This window comes from Corvus hawaiiensis, chromosome 10 (genome assembly GCF_020740725.1).
Source record: "Corvus hawaiiensis isolate bCorHaw1 chromosome 10, bCorHaw1.pri.cur, whole genome shotgun sequence".
Taxonomy (NCBI): domain Eukaryota; kingdom Metazoa; phylum Chordata; class Aves; order Passeriformes; family Corvidae; genus Corvus; species Corvus hawaiiensis.
Window position 1 is genome coordinate 18,206,005 of NC_063222.1, and position 18,839 is coordinate 18,224,843.

Consider the following 18,839-nt stretch of genomic DNA (forward strand, 5'->3'; position numbering starts at 1 on the left):
CTTCATGAAGCAGATGGCTCAACCTGACAGCCACAAGGAAAATTGTCATTTTAACTGTTCCAGTCACCAATTTTTAAACACAGACAAGCTCTCAGCCAGTCACCCACCAGCACAAACTGACACGGGTCCCCCCCTCTTTGATTGGCAGGTGCACGAACAGTTCCCCAGATGCCAACCTCATTCAATCTGACCTTTTCATTTTAAATGAAAACCACTTAAAAGCCTGCCCTGTTCTGACATATGTCTTTCCCACTCTGTGCCAATGTATTTGTTATTTGCTGGCCAAAGTTCCCAAACTCAGAAATCTCACGTTATCTCCTCCACTGCCAGAGCCCTGACCCTCAGGCACTCTGGCCACTGCCAGCACTGAGGGAGCTGTCTGAGGTCTCCACATTCTCACACGTCGGAAAAATCAGACCCCTTTCATGCAAACCTCAATCCGGAGTCCAACTCTGACTTAAAGTTCAGCTTATATGCATTAGTAGCTTTACACCTGAACACAGCCAAACACAGACAGGGACTCATCTTTCTGCACTGGGACACTGACACACGCAGGATCTGGCCCTAACAGTTTTCTGTATTTGCATCTGTGCTTCTCAGGTTTCATGTACTAAAATTAAACTGCTCAATTCAACAGTACACTGCTGAAGTTATCTAATAAAAGGATCACACAAGACAACAAAAGCTGGGGACGTGTTTCCTCCGCTCTGCTGCCAGCACAGCACCTGCTCAGGGAGTCACCAACACAACACAAACAGCCCGGCTGCTGCCTTTTGGGATGTCAGATCCTGTGCTGCTGAAAAGCAGTAACTCTGTGAATGGTTTCAGTCTGCAAGGAAGCACACACCCCTCCTAGACAGCACTCAGGACAGAGCTGCTTCCAAACCCACCACAACCCTATGTGTCAAAATTAGCTATAATGGGGCTTATCACTTCCGAGCTCCTGGTCCAGCCCTTGTCATGGAGGAAAGCTGATGCTGACCGCAGCACAGACCGTCAGCTTGGATGGGGAAAATGAGTTCCCATAATAGACCAAACTCCCTGGCAGCCCCAGCGTGCTGCAGGGTGCAGAGGCTGGTGCTAAAAGCATTGCCCCAAGGGAGCCCCAAGGTTCTGCAGCGGTGCACAGCCAGCTCTGGGACCAGGACACACATTTTTGTCTTTGCTGTCCCAATTGATTTTCAGGTTTTTCATGGGGTTCATTAAACATGACTAAAACAAGAGGGAGAAAATGAGTTAGGAGAAGAGGGGGGGAAAGAAAACACTTCAGCACAGCAGCACAGAAGGGTGCTGAACTTCCACTGAACGGATGGCATCCAGCTTTCCCAGAGATTGCTGTATTACAGGAAATGAAAAGATCATTTGGAGCAGAACAGATCTAAACAATGGCTAAGGAAGCCGTGAGACAGCCCTACCTACAGCATTCCGGCAGCCAGGAGCCACCCTGAGCTGGAGCCACTGGGCCACAATGGCCAGGAACCAACCCAAAAGCAGGACCAGCCATTCTGCACTCCTGTTATTTTAAATGCCCAAGGACAGCTAGAAAAAAAGGGTGGCTAAGGAATGAGAGGAATCAGCATGTCCGTGCCAGAAAGCCTGCAGGTCCCATGCTGGAGCAACCTTACAGCAGCTCCCGTCACTGCCAGCAGCGCTGCCTGTGATTTACACATCTGTAACTGACACCAGGATTGGATCCTGTATTTTCAAGCACAAGCTACTGACCTCAAGCTGCTCACACTCTCTCAGTTTAATGGAAGTGAAAGATTTTCGAAGCAGCCTCAGTGAGTTTTATTTTCATTTTTTCTTTTTCCCCCACCATTTGCTGTCTGCATTTCACTCAGCCTGGTCAGAGACACCCTGAGCAAGAGGGGGGCAGTTTCACTTTCTCACTCGAATGCACCCCAGCTTCTTGATCAAAGAAGGATAATCGATCATGCAGCATCAGAGCACCGCAGATCCTGGGTTTCAAACAACAGATAACATTTTTCAATCCAAAACATAAAAAATGCCATTCCCTCACTCCCCAAGGAATGGCCACCCTCCCCAGGCAGCACTGGCAGAACAGTGCCCTAACACATCTCTTGTGTTGTAAGGTGCTCAGTCAAGAAGAACAGCCTGACAGTGCCCAGGAGCACAGGGAGCAGAGCAGTGCTGTGCCCCAAGGCAGGATTCCAGCCCAGGGTCTCCTGCAGCCCACCTTTAAGCTGAAATCTCTCAGGGCAGAGGTGGCATGTGTTTGCTGTGTCAAGTCCAAGGGGTTTATTGTAATGTTTTATAATAAAGCATAGTGTTCCTTTAACCATTTTGGTTTTAAATGGCCAAAATTTGAAGGCAGAGAACACCTTTCCCCAGGCTTGCTCAGGTGCCACCACAACAAAACCCTTGGTACCATGGCAGGCCCTCTTATCACTGTCCTTAAAACCATTTGCAAAAGAAACTTTTAAAACTTAGAGCCTACATGACCAGACAGTCTTCCTACTCAAGGCTTACATTTTATCCAGATTACATTTTTGGCGAGATCATTTGAAAAGAGCAACAAATAGCTGGCAGACAACTGGATTCCACACTCCTGTGCCCATGTGGTCAGGCTTGGTATTTTTGAAAACATTATAATCCATGGAGATGTTTAAAAAAACACAATCAACCAGGACCAGTAAATCTCTCTGGTTTAGAAATGTTTGCCCTCCCCAAGCATTAACCATCTTCTTTCACCTTTATACGTTAATAGCAAACTGTCCCAGTCTCAGACTTTAGAACAAGTACCTCCAGGTGAGATGAGCATGTATTAAAAAAAAAAGAAAAAAAACCAAACATAAAGCCAACTTTCTCAGTGTTGCTTCTCCCCTCTCCAAACAGCTGCCAGAAGAGGCCAAAGAAGCATATTCCTTCAAGAAAAAAAGGAAAAAGTTTGGATGGCTGGATGGGGCAGAGAGGCCCAGGTAAATGTGGACATGTGGCAATCACCCAGCAATGTGTGGAACAGCCTCACTGACTGCACCTCATAAAAACATTTCTGTTTTCAACAAATGTTTTTACTGTTGCAAATAGAATAATAGGAAAAAACCCAAGTTGTTTTTTTTCCCTTACGAGAAATGAGTTGCAAGCTGACATTCCCCTCAGAAAGCTCCATTTTGAGAAAGGACCCATTTATTCCAAATATAGATAAAAATTTCTGCAGCAATTCTGACAAGCCCTAATAACTGCTCTTATTACATCTGAAAAGTACGAGGGCCACAGAAGCCTGTGTATGCATCCACCTTCCGAACAAGAAAGTACCATTACTTCCATCATAGATGGGGACTGAGACATGCAGAAGATACATTAAAAGGCTGGTTTAGTTCCTAAATTACCCTGACTTCAGCTGGAAGCCAGACTCCCAACTGAATTTGGCCCTTATGCCAAAGGAATAAAAAAGAAACAAATAGTAGGGGTAGCACTTGAGGCAATGCTTTATGCTTTTCCTCCATGTGATGGAGAAATTGGGCTGCTCCCACACAGTCCCCACTCCAGAGTAGGGACGGGGAGGGACAATGGCGAAGGTGTTGCCCTTTGCTTTGCTGTGGGTGACAACCTGCTGTGACCATCACACAGAGCCCTGGACCTTACTGCACACAAAGCTGCTGCCCCTCTCCTTCCCCAAAGGACACCTGAACATCACCACCACCGGCCCTGGGGTGTGCAAACCTCAGCCTGACATTGGTAACTAGAAAAGGAGACAGAGGTGTCCAGCAAACACAGCATCATGACAAGGGGAAGGAAAGGCAATCCCAATGCCCCAGGACCATTCACATGCTGTCCCACAGCACAGCTGCCAAACACCCATCTATCCAGCACAGAGACCTGGTGACCTGCCTGCAGGATAACACTCAGCTCCATGCACTTCCCCTGCATGTCAGGTCAGGACTTGCTCCCACAAAAGGCAGGGAGAGCACACAGTTGCCTGGCACCACACCCCATACGTGTTCCCATCCTCCCAGCAGGGACTTGGGCGCGAGCAAAGGGAAGGTGGCAGAGCTTGGACCCCCCTTCACCACCTTGTGCAAGAGAGCCAGCACACACAGACTTCCATGGGAATTCTGTCGAATATTCTCCCACCAAAGGGGTTTAATTAATAGCCTGTAAAAGGGGACTGTGACTGCCATTGTACCTTGATCTGGAGAAGGAAATACACTGGACTTTAACTGCATTTCCTTTATTTTTTGCCTACAGCACCAACAATGACTATGAAATTGCAGCCCTGAACCTCTATGATTTGGTTCACTTTGTCTGCATTCCTGTTTCTCAGTGAAAAGAAAGAGGTTTCTGGTTTGCAGAATGGCAAAGTTAGCAATTACACATCTCCCAGCACCCTTATGGGATCTCACTGGTGCTCACAGGGAGACATTGCGCTTCTTCCCATGTACCTGATGGTTTCTCAGCACAAAGTTTTCTTGGCTACTAATTTTCTGTGTTCTTCCAAGAGTTTGCCACTTGATTCTCTCCAGCCTGCTACACCTGAGCACTGTATTCAGGAAGAGAACAGATCGACTCATTTGAAACATTCGCTACAGCGTGTGATCGCAACATCACACCAAAGGTACAAACCACTCGAGACCAGGAAAGGTCTCTTCAACCTTCTTCTGTCTCACTGTGTGATTCACAGGAGCACCTAACAGCATAACACCACCATCACACCTGTCCTCACCTACTCCTACCCTACCATACTAAGCTTGTCAGCAGGAATTTTGTCACCAGCATTTGAAGCCAGCATTTGTTACTGAGCCAAGTGTTTTTATTTTTGACTTGGTGATGGGGAAAAACAGAAGGGAACCGTGGAAGCTTTTGGAGGCAAAGATCTCTCCAGGACTTGCCAGACAGTATTTTCAAAGACTGAATTGGCACAGCATCAAGGAAGTCTGCATTCAATGTGCAAGCAAGACCAGCTTCATGACAGCCATGAGCCAGGCTCAAGGAGCATTAGTGACTGTAGTCAGGAAAACAGAAGGCAGAGGAGGAGAGAGAAGGACTAATAATGCTCCTCTCACAAGAGTTTCAGCCCTATGCCTGGTCACCACCCAAGAAGGAAACACAGAAAAAAATGATGGGGGACCTTCATGAACAACTGCAACATCTTAGGCATCAGTGGCCAAGTACAGGTCAGCACATGCCAAGACTCACCACACAGCAGTGTGTGAGATACCACACTTGGCCTTCAGCCTAGAAACAGGAGACAGACGTGGGAGCAGTGTGGGAAGAGCTGGCAAGCAAAGGCTGTGTCCTATCAGAGCTGTGAATCTGCATGTTACACACAGGGGCTCAGAGCAGCCTTGCAAAAGCCATTCGCCCATAGCCACCATGTATCTGGTTACAGAAACACAGCTGACCTGATCACCAGGTCTTTATCAGCATTCACAGAGACTACCAAAGGTCAAGAGAGCCATCACCCAGGAAAAGAGGACAAGCACAGTGAGCTCAAAGGAAACTTGACAGGCCAAAAATGACTGCAGTCACAGAGGACCGGGGAGAACTCGCTCATGTCACCCTCTTTTTCTGAGGCGCTCAGAGGCAACAAAGCCTCTGACCTTTGATTAAACCACGCTACCCTCACAAGAGGGGGCGGCTTAGGGGCTCAGGAACTCAATAAGAAACTATTTATCTCAAGGTCATGGGTTCATACCCTCTTCAAGTTCTTTTTTCTTAGTCAATTAAAACAGGACACTCCATCTGCAATAAAAAACCTGTTGCTAAGGGCACAGCCAGATACTGCCTCATCAAACAGGCAGATTAAGAAAATACAGCCCCTTTGCTGCTCCCTGCACGTCCCACAGCAGAGCACAGCAACTTTGGGAATGCTTCCTGTGCAAAGTGAACACAACTGACTTTTGTACCCAGGGTGGGAAATGAAAAGGGGGCATTGCAGCTGAGCGGGCACAGCTGCCATCACCAGCCTCCACAGTAGGTCAAACACATCATTTACAGAGCATTATGAATGGGGCTGATCCTGCCCCAGCTTCTGAAGCTAGTCCTGAGAGATTCCTGCCCACCCCTGTACCACTCCTTTGAGAGGATGGATGTTCAGCCAGTGACTAGTGCCCAAACAGCCATTCCTCCTACCCCAGCTGGTGCTCAGAGGCCCAAACCCCACCATGGTGGGGATAAATAGAAGGCTGGAGAGGTGCTTCTGCTTTTGCACACACAGCCAACAGCAGCCAGAGAGCTCCAGGCCCTGCTTCCAGGGCACCCAGCCACTTCGGACCAGACATCTTTCAGCCCTTAACCCAGCAGTGCCATCAGACAGCCCTTCCAATTTGCACTGAAGGAGCACAAACACTTGCATGGACACTCAGGACCAGCCAAAAAGGGAGAAGACCCTCTGTACCCCTCCTGCTGCAGGTGCAGTCCTGTCTAGGCAAAAACTTGACAGAAGCAGAGTCTGGGCAAACAGAAAGGAAAGGGGACACCTTCCACTGTAATAGCAGGCCCAACTCAACACATGGATCAAAGTCAGTGTATATCTGAAACCAATTACTGATAGAAACTAAACTGTCTAGGAACAAGGGTTCCTGGTAGTAAGCATGCACAGACATTCAAAACCATTTTTTTTTTTCTTCTTGCTGGTTTTTAGCCCATAAAAAGCCAAGATAAAAAATGCTCTGGCACACAGGGTACACACACTCACTTCTGTCACCTTTAATGGCTTCCCACCAAGAAAACACAGCCTTGATCCCAAATGTAATTATTAGCTTCATAACATTTTTCACAACCCCATGCTTCTCCTGTACTTATCCTTTGGTCCAACAGCAGGCAAAGGATTCAAGTACAAACTCCCTGTGCACCAAGATGCAGCTGCTGGCCCTGATGGGGCCCTGTCATGCATCATGGCCAGTGCAAAGTAAGACAGCACAAGCAAGGGGTTTAGAAACAAATAGGAAGTCAGCATAGTTTTGTTCTGTTCACCAAAGACAGTAATTATTTTGGAAAAGACTACATAGCCTTTTGGCTTTTAATTAGCAGCAAACCAAGTCCACTCCGTTCCTACGAGCGAGAAAACTATTAGGGGTTATGGTTCCCCAACCAAGGTAAACAAATCTGTACCAGTGCTTCACCCCCAGAATAACTTCTGATTGTCAAGCACAGTTACCAGGGGAATGAACAGCTTGCTCTGCAAGCTCCTCACTCAGTTAAACTAATGCAGACAAAAGGGCTGGGCAGCCGCCACTGGCAGCATGGGCTAAGTCAGATGTACACACTAGTGCAGCGAAGAGACCGCAGTAGGTTCAGTGATGAGGGACAGGCAGAGCAGCCCACAGCCCCTGTAAACAGAAGACACCCAAGACTTGTCCTTGAGGTGCTGAATGGCAAAAACTCATGTGGTCTGTGTCCTGAGAAGACTCCCAGAAGTTTTAACCACACGTGTGTATTCAGAGCCATCATTCGTATTTCATGGAGACTGATGAAGAACTGAGTGAGCAAACACCTAAGGAAAGTTCTTGATTTATTAGTAATCCAGGACTATTCTACTGCTGCCCCAAGCACTTCACTTATCAGCCTTATAAATACAACTCTGCCTGAAAAATCAGGACAGCCACCCAGCCAGAGCACCAAACAGAGGCCAGGAGAAACAGGTATGGTCCTCAGTCCTTCTTGAAGACTTCTTGAATCACAAATGAGAGAGTCCAGAGACAACTCCAGAATAAATCGCCACTTCAGTAACACTTGCTTGTCCTCAGAGGTGTTAAAGCTTGCAACTAAATGTTGACATTTCAGGAAAAAGAGGGAGGCAAGTCAAGGATACAGGCCATTCAGGAGCACGATGACTTCACACATGACCACCAAGGAGGTGGGCACATCAGCACGTAGACAAAGGCAGGCAGCAAGCAAAATCCACAGCTCCCTCCTTTCAACTAGATTTTAATAAAGTGGGAGTGTGTAAACATACTGCTAAATCCCATTCTCCCTCACAAACTAAAGGAAGTTGTGTCTCTGATGTCAGTGGAAGCCCAGCCTAGCCCTCGCACACTGTGGCAGAGCAGCCCGAGGCAATGGCAGCAGGTGCCCCGCTGAGCTGAGCCCACACAGCCACCAACACACACAGCTCCAAAGGGATCTTCTAGCAGGTGTTACTGAAATCCTGGGCATCTCTCTAGCAAAGTGCAATGATATTTAACTTCCTTATGGGCTCTGGAGGCTGCTAAACATCTGTTGGGATTAGTTGGTTCATGTTTGTGAAGTGTACACAAACGCTAGCATAAGGAAGGAGCTGGCCTATTTATGGATGTGAATGCTGGACCAAGACCCAAACCCACATGCTATATTTGCACATATGGCTGTATCTCCCCTGACACGTTTCACTGTTTTAGGATGGAGGCATAAGGTGTCCCCTATAGCTTACAGCCTGCCTCTGCTCACTGATAACTTCAGTGCTCCCCTCCTCCACTTCACCCCATCCAAATGCTCAATTGACTTTTGCTAACAGGCTGGGCCAGCGCAGCTCTACCACGAGCCCCCAGATGGGGGTTGCCCTTTGTAAGGGAAAACCACCTTCCCTCAAGCTCCATCCCACTCTCTGGAGTGCTGCAGATCACACTCACAGCCCACAGACCTCCAGCAGGCTCCCAAACACCCAGCGGCAGCTGATCAGCCACCCAAATTCCTTGTGGCAAGGGACTTTGCATCAAGTTTCATGTTTCTCTTGGGTGTCCCTCCCTCACACAGAGGCCTCCTGTGAGTAAGGGCTGAGGAATGAGACAGCGAGTACACACAGCTCAGAAACTGCAGCGATAAACAGCCATGAGGGAGATGAACTCCCCAGGAAGGACGGGAAGAGCCCAAGTAGGTTTCAGATTGAACCATGCACATTTGCTAAAGGGATGTAAGTGGCAATGGCTTGCAGTGGCAGAGCCACAGTAGCCATACGTTCCCATGACCCAGAATTGCTTTGCACCAAGTTGCAAGTCCTACGTGTACAGCTTTCCTCTGTCAGAAGCTACTGCTTCCTTTTCCTCCACACATTTCAACACTTATCAGGTCTTTATCTTAGTCACATTCTGCTAACAAACACTTTTTACATCCTTTTGATCTTTGCTCATAATCAGTCACTGTGTCCCCACGTCAATCACTCTGCTCTTCTCTCACCATTCTTTATCTCCCAGGCAGGACCTCCTCAGACCCAGAGGTCACTTCACGGGTGCAGCTTGTGCTCTGTGCTTGGGCTCACAGGAATTTGATGCACAAAGTTTGCCAGACTCACAACTCTCCTTCAGGTAGCAAAACAAGTGCCAGGCCCAGCCCAAGATGCTACTAGTCAAATTTAGAGATATGGATAATACAAGAAAATGTTGGCTATGGGATATGGAAGCAAAAACAAAGGATGAAAGGAGCCCAGGAGTATACCAATACCATACCCAGAATTACTCGTGTCTTTCATTAGATGGCTAGGTCTTGTCTTTCTGGAGATCAAGAGCATCTGGAATCACTTTCATTCTACATCAGGTAGAATTTGCACAACTAAAACACAAAAAATATCCCCATTCTAGCAGGTGCCTCTACCAAGGGAGTTGAAACTAACTGAGATGAGCCAGTGACTTTCTGATAACACAGCTACCTTTGCACATCCAGCTCCACCCAGGAAAATGGGCACGCCCTTAATCAGGCATGAATCAATCACCTGAGACACAAGAAATTGTGTTGTTGCAAAAAGAGTTGCAAAAACCCATCAGGTGGCTTGTGCTTCACTGCTCTTCAAGGGATGGGGAACAGCCAACAAAGCTGGAGTAGATCACTTTCGCTCGGACTTCTGGCACATGACAGCAAAACCCAAGACCTAACACACCACCTCAGGTGTGCAAATGAATACAGATTGGAGGCTTGGGCCACGGCATCCAGGGAAGCAAGATGATGTGAATATGAGTACGAGAGCCCAGAGAGTGGCCTGACCCTAGACAGCGTGGGGACAACCAGCACAGATCATTTTAACACACTGGAGCAATCCTCTCTATCCTATCCCAGGGCAGAGCACAGAAAAGCAATACACCCAGCAGTGCAAAGGTGAGTGGTTATCAAGCCACCTGCCCTGCATCCTTAGAGACATTTGATATCCAACTGTAGGAACAGTGCCCACAACACACTGCCTGTAGGCTGTGTGTGCAGTAGGGCATGGGAGTAACCAACTTCATCCAGAATGACTTATACATGAACACACCCTGCAGGGATCCTTGTGTGTAGTAAGGCAACGAGCTCTTGTAGCTCCTTCTCCCAGGCTATGCTAAAAATTTCTCAACTAACTTCCCCAGCCTCTATACACCCCAAGTTCACAGCTCTCCCACGCAACAGAGCAAAACATGCCGTGCCAAGCCATGGAAGGAGGCACGCAGGCACTCTGTGAGCTGCCATCCTTTCACCCAGACACTTCGAGGACCTAGGTGGGTGGAGTGCCTTGGAAAGACATGCTCATTTATATTGTTTGAAGTTCACCTTCTGCTCTGGCCACATTCCCAAACCTTGGATGCAGAGGGAGATGCTCGAAGAGGCCTTACATGCCAAGAACCCCATACTCATTCCTGCAGACATGAAGGTCCAAGGCATTATTCCTAACTTCCAAAACGTGCTTCGACCCCACAGTCCTTTACTTAAAGCCACTGCTACAAGCCTGCAAATGTCTGCACCACTCACAATAGGATCTCCTGTTCTGTATAAGGCTGACTTTTCACTGAAGTGGTCACTCTGCATGCTACAGTAGGAAAGAAGCCTGACATTTCCTCAGGTAACTTTAACCCTTCTGCACTTCATTTGTTCCCCATGCGGCTGCCTTGAGAGCAGATTAGGATTTGGGTACAGGACAGTGCTAAAACTTAGTTATCTTCAGGCGCACAAGTAACTGTGGAGTTCAGCTGGATTACTCATACACTTGAATTTCAAACTTACTATGCAGAAGGTTCACCAAGACCTCCTTAAATGGCAAAGATGCAATGCCGTGTTTTCCAAGCTCAGCTCTGCATCCCAAGGAACTCGAAAAAGAAACGGATTCTCTGAAAAAGCACCAAAGTGAAACTGTGCTAAGGAAGGCATCATTTTCATTCTCCAAAAAAATAGCCTGCAGGATCAGAAGTGATGAATAAGCTTTAAAAGAAGCTTAAACTACCCTGAAAAATGTCAGTCACACTGTACATGGGAAAACAAGTCACTGAGGAAGCGTCGAGCAGATGATGTGAAGTCCCCATTACTTCTACTTCTTGAAATATGTTTTTATACATAAATACCACCTGGACCTTAACCATCTTTGTGGCTCATTTCTTGACCTCCTCACTACCACATTTCAGTTCCAACAGCATTAAGCTGCTCTAGACTCCAAATGCCAAATACCAGCTTCCACACTAAGCTAGGCATTTTAATACCCATGCAAGGTAAGTACAGGCTTTGTCTCCCAACCAAGGATAATAATGATAATGCATACAGAGGCAGGTACAGCAGGAAATATGAGGGAAGATCAGTCTGTAATTACAAACAATTCTTTCCAACCATTTCTTTGCTTTATTATCAGTTATGACTGCACACTTAAGAGAACAGCCCATGTCTAACTCCTTTTTCTTCCATGATTTCAGTGTCAAGGGTGATGTGAGACAATTAGTCTCATGCCTCTCCAAGTCTCAGTGTCCCATCAGTAAAATGGCAAGAATAATTTTCCTTCACGTTGGGAAGGCACTACAGAAATAGTTCCTCCAATGTCCAAAGTGCTCCGATGAAAGAGCAAAGAGGACTCCGGAAAAGCACAAAAGAAAATTAGTAACTCTGCATTCTGTCTCGAGTTTGAACAGTACATGGTAAATAAGGACTGGGGCCACACACTGCACAAAGAGAAAAGCAACTGAATAGCCGCTCATCAAGTATCACCTTCCACTCTGGACACAAAGAGTAGGTGCTCTGGCAATTAAGTGGCTCTCTCATAATACCTGCTTGCAGGGGAGGCTGAAATTAAGGCTTCAATGACCTTCATTCTGGCATTTCATAGCTTTGGAGCACTTGGACTTAGCATCTTTAACACCATTCTTTTAACAAAGTTCACAGCATGCAATTAACTACAGGTTTGCCACGTGGCTGCCACAGTCACTGTCCATTTTTCTGGGGAGATCCAGATTAAAGGCTTATCTTGGCCGCACTAATACCTTGAGGTATCTCTCAAGATTTGCCCAAACCAATGATAAGCAAATCAGGTCTCTATCTCAAACAACGAGCTGTGTTAAATCCCAGCCAGCCGGTTCCTTCAGCACAGAGCTTGAACAGGAACATCCCTGACTCCCAGGCTAGTGAGGCAGTGATGATGCAGCAGCTGGAGCTACAACCACTTATCAGCTGCTAATTCAATCACTCTCCCAACCCAGCCGTTGCTGCCTGCACTGTCTGGGAGACTCCTTGCTTTCATTCATGCCTCACTAAGTGGAGTAATTCAAGTCTGTTAAGGTGAGGTAATAAACTGCTGAAACAGAGAGCTCCTTAGGGTACGTGCACACAGCACGTTGAAAATGCACATTACTGACACAGAAACCACCCCAGCTGGGGTACAACCAACACAGCCACTGGAGCAGGACCACCCACAAGTCACCTGTAACAACACCCCAACATTCTCTTTCCAAAAAGCAAACCTCACCAACCTGAATTCCATGCAGCAGCCACGCGGCTGAAAAAGCCCTGCAGGAGATACTTAAATATAACAGAGCCAAATTTAAGGTAAGGTTTGGAGCTGGACCACTTCTACCCCACCACACAGTGCAACCCTACCCATCCCATGGGGCTCCACAGATCCTTTTTCAAGGCCCATGGGACAACCTGTCAATTCAGCCTTCTCTGTCCCACCTGCCTTTACCCAGATGTCTGGGCTGGTCTCGCAATAAAGCAGCTGAGCCCTGGTTCCTCAGCAGAATTCCAGCCCCAGCATAGGCTCTCCATATGCAGAGAGATCAGGAGCAGAGGGAGACTAGAAGATGACTGCAGCTCCCCACAGTGAGATCAACTGGCAAAAAAAAAAAAAAAAAAAAAAAAAGGGGCGAGGGAAGTTACAAATTGATGCATAAACAAGGCCTGACTGTGCAATTCAGAGCTAACAGGGCAGTTTACTAAAAGTTAATTAAATCTTTAGTGCCTGTTACTTCAGTCACGGAGATCAACTTATTTTTAAATTAAATAAGCAATGAATGCTTAGATGAACTTCTATTAAATTTCACCCAGTGAATGAAGTATGTGGAGCTTTTAACAGACATTAAACAAGATAGTTATGGCAAGTTAGTTGATACTTTATTACCTAAAGATAATGGCCATATTAAATCTCAACTAACTATTCCACTGGCAGCACAATCATCCAAGATTTGACGGAAGTTTTCCTGCCTTGAAGCATCACTGAGCAGCAGGAGCAGGGGGAGGAAGGCAGCCAAGAGCTGAATAGCACCTACTTAGAGGATGCTCATGTGCATAAACTCTCTTAGACACAACACAGGATCCCTCCCAGCCAGATCTTCAAATCCCAAAGAGGGTTGATGGGCTATTACCCAGCAACAAAACTGGCATAAGCCAGAGACCCTCATGCATCCCTCCCTGCCCCCAAACCAAACAAAGTAATTTATGGGTTTGCTGAGAAATCACGGTATTCCAAGGTTCCCTTATGGCATCAAGGGCAACAGAAAACATCCTAACAGCCTGCAACACTCAAAAGCTTCTAACTTTGTCTAAGAAAAGGTTATCAGCAGCCCACAACTCCACCAATGTTTGTTTTCCTTCTCTGAGCATATTGTGATAGTTTGGGAGTTCTTCTGACTCACACGTGTGTGTCACTGTCACCCACAGATCCCAACAACAGATACTGACAGTCTAAAACGACAGAGACTTGCTGACAGTGACTTAAAAATGATCATTTTCATGCCAGCTCTTGCAGTTGCTCAGAACCTGATCGAAACCAGCTCTTGGAGATCAAAACAGAATCTCCACTGAGTTGTCTCTACCGATAACCTTAATTGCAATGATTACATGTGGGTAGCGGGTTTTAGTTTCTTTCATGTTTGGACTGGAAAACATCACCAACCCTACCTGGCCTGCCATGCCCAGGAGCAGGATGAATGAAAGGAACCAACCCTGCTAAACTCTGCTTCTCAGACAGGCACAAGCTCTCAAAAGCTTTAATGTTTTGTGGGGTTCTTTTCTGGTCTGTGGTTTTCAGTTTGATTTGTTGTTTTCTTTTCTCTGTTTGTTTCTATTTTGCAAAACAAAGGGCTCCCTAAATTAGAAAGGGGAAAACACTGAGCTCTTCCAACTTTACTAATGCTCTCTCCTCCAGGATCCCAAAGAACACGTGGACACCAAACACAAGATCTTCCCTCCAATCCCTCCTCTGGAACCCTTGTTTGTAAAGTTATTTCAAGTATTTTCCTATGTATAACCCACGCTCTTTAAAGGCATTGTTCCTTGTGAATCTGTCCATCAGACAACCCACATCCTTTGATAAGTTAGGGTTTCCATCTCCTTTGCTCCTGTCTCCTCTGTCCTGGCTGCAGTTGCAGTAAGCTCTCTAGCTTCTAACAGAATTATGCTGCTAGAAGAGAAAGAGCAAAGGGAGATGAGGAAGCTACTGGGGTGAAAAGAGGCTGTGGAGGGAGGACCTTGTCTTGCAGACAGGAGCATCAGTCTCACTCATGTGTGCACACAGCAAATACAGATGTTGAATCCCAAACTTCTGGTGGGTCACATGGACTTGGTATTCGTCTTACTTCCCTGAAGGTTTCTCCCCATCAAAAACAAAGTACCTAAAAATCACAGACATATCTAAAGAATCAGGCAATAGCTTTGAGTTGGAAGGGACCTACTCTTGGCCAGTGTACGTTTCTTCATCATCCTGATGCCATCTTTGAAACCTCTTCATGTATTCACAGGGACTTAGCTCCACCTCAGCAGGGCTGCCACAGACCACACCAGAGCCCGGACGATCAGTTAAAGGTGAAACCCAGCATCTGGGGCCAGCCAGAGCAGAGAGTGCAGGTGTTTTGCAGAGCCATGTCAGGGAGAGAAGAGCTCAGTAGAAGAAAGGCAGAGCTGTGTGGGTCAGGCTTTCAGAAGCTTGAGGAGCAACAAAATGCCACAGAGGATGTATTGTTCACACAACTATGACGGGCAGAGCAATAGAGAAACCACTGCAGGCACCCTGAGGGTATTTGTTTCCACAGACACACGGAAACTGTCTTCTTGGAACAATTTGTCATCCACCCAAGCTACTGCTTTTCACTAGCTACAGTCAGCTGGAGATGCTTCATGGAAACCTACATGAAACTGCTTCTTCTTTCCAATTAGATGTTTATGATACAATGGGCACCACCACGGGCTGGTACAACTCTGAATGTACCTGACACTCATACAACCATCCCATCTTCTTTTCAGACTTGGCTAAACTCTTGTTCTCAGCAACATTCTGCATGATAAATGCTACTGTTAGTTACACTGAAAAGCACTTAACTTTCTTCGTTTTAATCAGCCACTTTCACCTTGGTTTTCAGTTGTACAAAGGAACAGACATCCCTATTCCACAGCCCTCACTGTTTCTCTGACACCTTTCTAACATGTGACCTTTTAATAGGAGTGATCCCATACTACTGGTAAAACTCCCTCAGGTTTTCCAGCTCCCAACCATTCTTACTATACCTCTCCAGAACTGCATACATGAAGTTTGACTAATCACAAGAGTATTACTTAAGTTTTATAGTCAGTCAGGTGGACAGAAGCAGTGATTTTGACAAACAAGGCAACAGCCAGGCTTCAAAATTGAATGATGTCTCCATCCTGAGCATGAACCCCCACACCATAATTCTTACTAGGAGTTATAATTAAAAATACATACTTATAAGATAGGAAAAAGTACTCCAGCTCCACTGAGACTGCAGCCAATGCTATAACGTGCCTTGCAAAACTCACTAGTCCAGCTCTGGAGCTTCATCCCTGAACATCCTAGAGAAACAAATCCTTTATCAAGGATACACACCTGAATCTGCCATTACACTGCACCAGTTCCTCATTGTGCCCATTACTTCACTAACACAGGACAGCTGAAGGCATTTCTCAGAGCAATGCAACTTGGAAATCCAAAGTGGTCTGCAAATTTCCGTGCAGCAAGACAGGTAAACCAACCTCGACTGCCAAGATATGGGACCTGCAAATCACTTCTAGTCTGCCACGTCTAAAGGCAGGCTTTTGCCAGCTTGTTCTGGTTTCACAACAGCACATCACAGACATCATCACTCAATACTTTTATCCCCTAAAGCTGAGTGACCCTCCACCAAACAGGAACAAGAGAAAGGATTCATAGAGATGGAACCCACATTGAGATGGGCATGCTCACCAGCATCCTGCCCTGACATCCAGGCTGACCTCCAAGCATGTTCCAAAGGTAAAAAATCTCACCTCTGAGCAACAGGAATTGGAGTTTCTCTCCCAGCTTGGTACCAGCATCTCTGCCCAGCCAGTACCAACTACACCAGGCAATCAGGGCTGGCAAGACAGAGACAGCTGTACAGCGAGAAAAGCAGCAATTGTCACTGACCCAGGCACCACAGAGACTGCACATCAGCAATTCAGAGCAGCTTGGGGCTGTACCTACAGCAGTTTTAGTGAGACAGTTTTAGCTTCATTTTCCTGGACATGTCCTTCATTTCCACCCAGGAACTTACCCAGGCAGCACACAAGGGCTGCATGCCACCAACCAGGACTGCTGGCAACATGGGACACACACAGCCAATGTGTCCATGGCCACTCAACACACATGGTGGCAGTGACTTTTGGGAAGCAGGTCTCCTATCCACTACAAAGCATCTCTCTACAGCACCATTACTGATGGCAACTTACTGCTGCTGCTGTCCTGGGCCCAGGTGTCCCTGATCAGGCAGTCTTTCCCAGCCTACACAAGCTGAGCCAGGTGGAAAAGGAAAACCTGAATAAAACAATTACAGGAAAATCATCTATGAAACAACGGGCAACAGGCCTGAAGGGCCCATTAGCAGCACCTGCATCACAACAAAGTTAAAGGCAGGATTTGACAAGGGAGGGTAGCGGCTTGCTAACAGGTGGCTCTGTGGCCACCACCCACACCATCAACTGCTGATGGCCCATCCCGCAGGGAAAAACCCTCCGCAAAGGCTAAACAATTGAAACAGGGGAATAACAGAGCTAATAAATTTAGGAGCAATAGGCTATAAGGTCATGGGGTGGGCAGGGGGAGACAGACCAAGACAACAGGGACAGAGAAGTTTTCAACAATAAATCTTTATCCACAGATACACATATTTCCCATGGGAAATCCCAGAGTATTATTTAGCCTTGTGTGGGCCAGTCCTGCTTCAGCAAGGGTGGTGATAATTAAAAAGTCCCTCACATCCCTAAACTGTGCTGCTGCACAGCAGGCTGGGCTACACACAGGACAGCAGCCAACATTTTTCAGCAAGAACACAGACACATTAACATAGAGATGAAACACTGTATCCTCTTCTCCAGCTCTGCATGCTCCCATACTTTTCTAATATCCCATTTCTCCAATTACTTGGTGAGCCAGCACCTGCTGTATCACCCAGTTCCCAGGCAGCCCCCACTCTCTCAGATCTTGCCTCAGAAATCATTCCTGGAATGTACAAGCACAAACTCTACAGTTAAGTAAGTCCATGGAAGCAAAGAAATCCTGAAATGTCCAAAAACACTTGTGGCTTGTATGGGAGACCTTCCTATTCTGCATGGGCCAAAATCCCTTTGTGTAGAGGAATCAGGGTGTTGCAGATGTGCAGGGATACACAGCAGCAGGTTTGGTGGCTCCTACAAGCTCCTTAAACTTTTGTGTACCAAGTCCCTAGCAAAACGGAAAGAAACAGACAAGAAACTAACCCAAGAACAACACAATTGGGCTAGAGTCAATTCCTACAGGTGTAGAAAAAAAGAAACAAACAAAAAAATATTCAAAACAAAACAGGAGAATCCAACCCTCGTTTGTTTCACCGGCGGGGCCAAGCTGCACCTCGAGGTACAGGCGGCAGAGCAATTAGGCAGGAGTTGCTTCATCAACGCCTCCTCGGGAGCACTGCCGGCTTCCCAGCACAGCTCCGGGGCGCGGGGAGTGCTCCTGAGCAATGGCAGGGGTAACGTTTGCCTGTTCAAAAGTGGAGGGCAAGAAAGGGGGAGGGCAAAGAGAAAACTATACTTTAAAAAAAACAAAAAAAGAAACCGTGGGTGACGTCAGGGTGTGGGAAACTTTTCCGTCCTTACCTGGTGGAGAAGGCAGGGCCTCCCCCGACATATAAAAAGCTGCCGGAGCTTTACTCAACTTATTATTTACTACGAGCCGCGGCCGGGGGTCGGCGGGCGGCGGGGCGGGGCTGCGGCAGCCCCCGCCCGGGCCGGGTGCACCTGCGGCACCGGCCCGCCCGCGTGGGGGGCCCGGCCCGGCCCGGCCCGGCCCGGCCGCCGACACCGGGCGGGAGCCGAGCAGCGGGGCCGCCCGGGCACCGGGGAAGCTCCCGCTGCCCCGGGCCCGGCGCTGCCCCCGCCCCGCGGCCGAGCCCGCACCGCGCCGGGCCGGCCCCTCCGGCGGCCGCGGCGCCCCGGGCGGAGGGAGGAGCCAGGGCGGCCCCCCCGGGCGGCCGGCAGCGCTCCCCGCCCCGGCCGGGGGCTCCAGCTGTGGCACAGCTGCCTCGGCGGGCGGACGGGGGTGGGGGGAGGAAGGGGGCAAGTTATTATCTGCAACAATACCTCGGGGGAGGAGGCAGCGGAGGCGAGCGCGGCGGCGGCGGCGGGAGGAGGCGGCGGGGGGCGGGCCGGGGGCGGCACCGGGACCGCCCCCCGGGACCGCC

General features: G+C 47.9%; 1 protein-coding gene across 4 annotated transcripts in view; it reads right to left on the minus strand.

Annotated features, from left to right (window-relative positions):
- The window catches only part of LOC125330721 (LIM domain containing preferred translocation partner in lipoma), a 333,960-nt gene that overhangs the window by 314,765 nt on the left and 356 nt on the right, over window positions 1-18,839 (minus strand). Inside the window, exon 1 of one of the 4 annotated variants that reach the window (XM_048314228.1) lies at window positions 18,739-18,785. The exons of 2 other annotated variants lie outside the window; for them this stretch is intronic. The gene's annotated coding sequence lies outside the window, so the exon portion shown is untranslated. Of the gene's footprint in view, window positions 1-12,828; window positions 12,951-18,738; window positions 18,786-18,839 lie in introns of those variants that run through there. One more of the 4 variants, XM_048314229.1, reaches the window with a different exon arrangement.